This window comes from Podarcis tiliguerta (assembly GCF_965153285.1).
Source record: "Podarcis tiliguerta genome assembly, chromosome: 1".
In the NCBI taxonomy this organism is placed as follows: Eukaryota; Metazoa; Chordata; class Lepidosauria; order Squamata; family Lacertidae; genus Podarcis; species Podarcis tiliguerta.
The window spans coordinates 7,836,107-7,841,651 of record NC_139534.1 but is presented as its reverse complement, the minus strand read 5'-3'; the positions used below and the strand labels follow the sequence as shown (position 1 = coordinate 7,841,651).

Sequence of the window (5,545 nt, the reverse complement as noted above, 5' to 3'; positions counted from 1 at the left end):
GTAAGAGCTGTTTGACAGTGGAATTTGCTGCCAAGGGGTGTGGTGGAGTCTCCTTCTTTGGAGGTCTTTAAGCAGAGGCTTGACAACCATATGTCAGGAGTGCTCTGATGGTGTTTCCTGCTTGGCAGGGGGTTGGACTTGATGGCCCTTGTGGTCTCCTCCAACTCTATGATTCTATGATTCTATGAATCCTGACTATGTCCAGGAAATTCTGGACACATGGCAACACTACAGTCCTTGTGCTTTTCTGCATTTGCTTTCCTTCCTTCCCAATCCCCCCTCCACACCCCTTGTAACTCCGGCTAACCCTTCAAGCATCTTATAAAGTTCAAACAAAAAGCTCATGCCATAACAAGTCGCCAGTCTTTACAGTGCCAACAGACTGCTGGGGGCTAACACAGCTACCCTTCCGGAAACCAGTGGTAACAGTTGAGTGAGACCATTTTGCTCTACCTGCAGTGGCAGGGACCCTAAAGATCTCCAGCTGAGAGAGGAGCCTCTGCCTCCTGAGAGCCGTTTAACTGGAAGCAAAGCCGGGCCTTTCTGTATGCGGTGCATGCCTGCACTCTACCACTGAACCATGGCCCCTCCCCAAGAAGAGCTAATAGGATGGTTAATGTATTATATTGAAGACCGACTGCATACTAAAGCTTTCCTAACCCTCAGAGGTGTTTAAATTGGGGTCTGAATTGAGCTCTTTCCTCTAAACGTAATTTGAAAGAGCAACCTCCTGATTCCCCTTAGGCTGGCAGAAGCAAAGTGTTTCATCTTAGTTTTCCTTTCAAGCTGATTCATGAAACATTTCTGCGGTGGGGCGATGGGGCTTCCCAGGCACCGGGTAGTGATAGTGATTAGCTTTCAATCCACGGCTAAGTGGTCACTCGGCCAGTTGCCCACCACGAGGCTCCACAGCAGGCGTTGCTCAACCCACTTCGGCAGGTGGGTGAGGGAAGAGAGGGAGGGAAAAGAGGCTGTGTTTTTCATTCCTGGGGTGGCTGTTTTCACCAGCCCATGCCCTCAGGAGCCTTTGGAAAGACAGAGCTGCCCAAATAACTGTAAGGGAGGTTTCTGACATTCTGAGTTCATCGTATAAAAGTGTCATGGGGCTGGAGAAAGTTGCAACCCCCCCAAGGACCATAGCTGTCAACTTACAGATTTGAAAATAAGGGACCAGCAGCCTTGAAAATAAGGGATCAGCAGCCTCACCTGTTCCAGGCACTCCAGTCTTCCTGTCCTCCTGCAGTCTGGTGAAACTCATGCTGGTAGCTACGAGAACACTGTCCAACCAACTTTGTAACCAGAGGTTCAACAGAAGAGAATCTGAATCACATGCACCACAAGGCCTATGCAGCCTCAACTTAAGATGGCTCCCCAGCCTGGCTTTGCACTGCAAAGTTTGCAGCAGCACGTGCAACAAAATGGCGTCCGGCATTCAAAAAACTCCTCAGCTTGCATTAACTAGCCACACACAAGGCATGCAAGCTCCACCCCCAGTTGTTCTTAGACTTCTTATTGGGTGAGCAACACAGCCAAGCAACACAGTTGGAGCCTCCCTCCTCCCTGGCTGGCAGGGAGGGGGGGAGAGGAGCTGCTTCCTTTGAAATTTAAGGGACATCCATCAATAAGGGACAGCAGCGGGACATGGTGCTGGAATAAGGGACTGTCCCTTCACATAAGGGACACTTGACAGCTATGCCAAGGACAGTCCCAGATTTACAGAAGCTGTCCTGGTTTCTGATTTGATCTCAGAATGTCCCGCTTTTTGGCTCTTTCTCTCCGCGCTCCCTCCCTGCGCGGGTGCCGCCATTCTACAGCAGACACTATGCCAGCCCTCAGTATTATGTACTGAAGTTCTCACCCTGGGCCAGCAGGGGGGTACTGTAGATAGTTTTCACTCAGGTCCACATATGCAAATAAGGAATCGAAAGTGACGTTCAGTGATTGGATAGTTACAGAAAGTTGTTACTGTTGCTTTGTAGTGGAGCTCTATATAAGCAGGTTGGCTGAACCCTTCAGTCCAGTTCTGTTCTGGGCCTGTGAATAAACAAGAGCTGTTTGAAGAATCGCTGTGTCGTCTGATAGGTTCACCCACAACTTAACACTCAGACCCCTCAGCAAGCCTAAGATCGTCAAGAAGAGGACCAAGAAGTTCATCTGCCATCAATCTGATCGCTATGTCAAAATTAAGCGTAACTAGCAGAAGCCCAGAGGTATTGACAACAGAGTCCGCAGAAGGTTCAAGGGCCAATTCTTGATGCCCAGCATTGGGTATGGTAGCAGTAAGAAGACAAAGCAGATGTTGCCTTCAGGATTCAGAAAGTTCCTTGTCCACAACATCAAAGACCTGGAGGTGCTGATGATGTCCTATTGTGCAGAGATTGCTCACAATGTTTCATCCAAAAATCAGAAGGTAATTGTGGAAAGAGCAGCTCAGCTATCAAAGGCACCAATCCAAATGCCAGACTGCGCAGTGAGGAAAATGAATAAATAGTTGCTCTTGTACAACTGTATTTAATAAAAAGTAAAAACAACAACAATGTCCCGCTTTTCCTTAGGACGTTTCTATTTTCATCAGAGGAATGCATGGAGTCATGCAACCCCTGAGCCAAGGAGATAAGGAACTTAAAAACCTTTAGAAGACATCTGAAGGCAGCCCTATATAGGGAAGTTGTTTAAAGTTTAATGTTTTATCATGCTTTTATATATGGTGGAAGCCAGCCAGAGTGGTGGGGCAACCCAGTTTGACGGGCGGGGTATAAATAATACAATTATGATGGTGGTTTATTATGGAAAAGGATGTCCTTATTTTCATCGGAGAAATGTTTGAGGGTATGGAGTTGCTAGTTAATACTGTCACTAGCTTTAGGGTTCCTTTGGGATATTAATTGGCCTGTTGGTAAGCTTCATGCTCACTTAATTTTCTTTTATATATTTTAAATGGCTTGTTAATTGTTGAACTGCAGTGAAACTAAAATACTAAACTGAATTACATATCACGGTTGTTGTATCATTGCATTTTAAAGTGTCATTTTTGGCAAACCATTTTGAGCACCACTCTGCTGGAAATGTGGCATACTCTATAACTGAACTGGAGTAGAGGAGCTCCAAAAACGATCTCTCTCGATTGGGTGGCATGGGATTGGGGTGGGTGGGATAGGTATTAAAATGGTAAATGTGACTCAGTGCAGACCCTCTATGTGTCCCTATTTTCCAGGGATGGTCCTGGATTTACAGAAGCCATTCCGGGTTCTGATTTGATCAGAAATCAATGTGATTATAATTTTTATTGAATTTTCTCTTTTACAGTTTAAGATGTTACATCCTTAAGATATCAGTGACTTCCCTTCTTCTGTTCCCATGGTTCATTCTACATAACATAAATCCCTGCATATTTTACAAAAAAAACCAACCCTATACCATTCATTATTGCATTATTGCATCCATCAAAACTTCTTCGCACTGTTGAATTTATTTTAATGCTGCCAGCGTTTTCGACTGTACACAATTATTTCCCTATATTCAATAAATATTTTCCAATCTTCTTTAAATGTATGTCCTTCTTGTTCTCTTATACTACCCAGAATGTGATTTTCCTGTTTTCATCAGAGAAATGTTGAAAGGTATGGAATAGGACGTCCCTATTTTCATCAGAGGAAATGTTGGAGGGTATGTAAACAAGAATAAGGTGATGCAGCTGTGGTGGAAATAAATAAATAATCTAGGAAAGAGATATTGGAGTTGAAGTGGATAGTGAAATGTCTGCCCAGTCTGCGGCAGCTGCAAAAAAAAGTGCATTGCCTGTGAGAAATCGTTCAGAAAGGAACTGGGGGTGGGGAAAACCTTGCTGTTATATAAACCTATGCTGTTTTCGGCTGAGATCATCACAGCTCCAAAAAGGTTATTGTAGAGCTGGAAAAGTTTCAGAAAAGGGCAACCCGAACCAACCATGGGACTAGAATTCCCCTGTGAGTCAATGGACTTTTTTAGTACAGAAAAATGGTGAGTAAAGCTGGGGTAGGGGGCTAGAGAGGAGTTTTTTTTTCTCTCTCGTTTCTTTCTCTAGAGCCCTTAGTCATCCAGAGAACCTGCACGTTCACCCAGTTTGGAAAGATGCAGAATAGGCACATAGTTAAACGATGGCATTTGCTGCCGCAAGGTTCAGTGACAGTAATCAACGTAGGAGCCAACTTCTAGAGGCGTCTGGGTAGGTTCATACGAAAAGAGGTGGTCCTTGAGGTATCATTCGTTCCCGGTTTCTTATACAGTGGTACCTCAGGTTACAAACTTAATTCGTTCTGGATGTCCGTTCTTAACCCCAAACCGTTCTTAACCTGAGGTGGGGCCTCCTGCTGCCGCCGTGCCGCTGATGAAAACCAGGTACAGTGGTGCCTCGCAAGACGAAAAGAATCCGTTCCGCGAGTCTTTTCGTCTTGCGGTTTTTTCGTCTTGCGAAGCAAGCCCATTGGCGGATTAGCGCTATTAGCGCTATTGACAGTTTAAGGGCTAAAAACGGCTTTTTAAGGCTTAAGGGATTAGCGGTTTTGCTGCTAAAATGCTTTTAGCAGCTTAGCGCTTCAGAAAAGGGGGTTTTGGAGCAGAAAAAAAATTCAAAATTTTTCGTCAATTTTCGTCTTGCAAAGCAAGCCCATAGGGAAATTCGTCTTGCGAAGCGCCTCTGCAAACGGAAAACCCTTTCGTCTTGCGGGTTTTCCGTCTTGCGAGGCATTCGTCTTGCGGGGCACCACTGTATTTTGCATAAAGCTCTTTTAGCATGTTATGACCTCATTCAACACTTAACAAATAAGGAATGGCTGCTGTTATGTACTAAGCTTGGATCCTAGAACAACAGGCAAGTAGGATCCTAGAATGCAACAACTGATTGGCTTGCAGGAAAAGACCAATCAGACTCCAGGAGGGAAGCCGAATCAGCCAATCAGACTGGACTCATTATGTAGATAATGTATATAAAAGCCTGAGGTTTGGGGGGGGCAATTAAATCACTGTTTTAGAAGCTGCAATAAAGAGCATGAAATCACTACAGGACTCCAAGTATATTTCAGGTGCACAGTCCAAACTAAACTATGGGTCCAGTTCACACACAGACACACATGGACAAAGACACAACAATTTCAGAAAACACCATTTCAAGATCCGAATGTGACCATTTCCCCCTTGGCTTGCAGAGCAATATGGATCTGGAGGTTAGTGTTTCAACATTGATTTGGCCAACTTTGGTATGGCATCCCACAGGAGTAGCTAATTTGTTTTGTTCAGAAGCATACAACAGACCTCCTGTTAGCGTACTGCAAAACAAGCACATTTGTTTGTAACGTATTTTAGCGTATGTTTGTGTGTGATGACCCTTTCTGTTTTCAAGCATAAATATCTATAGCTTCTTCGGTGTTTTCTTGAATTTGAACAGCTCCCTCCGGGGATCCATTGCTTTCTTCCCCTCTTTTCACACTTAGTTTGTGACATTGTGTTTAATGCTGAGAAATTGCCTCCAAACAAGCTGGATCAAGAAATCCTTAAATGTATTATCTGA

General features: G+C 44.5%; 1 pseudogene across 1 annotated transcript; it reads left to right on the top strand.

The window, feature by feature from the left end:
- Positions 1-817: 817 nt before the first annotated feature.
- LOC310671011 (large ribosomal subunit protein eL32-like) lies at positions 818-2,514 on the top strand (annotated as a pseudogene). Its single transcript has 2 exons — positions 818-939; positions 2,083-2,514. The product of its transcript is annotated as a large ribosomal subunit protein eL32-like (transcript).
- Positions 2,515-5,545: the final 3,031 nt, after the last annotated feature.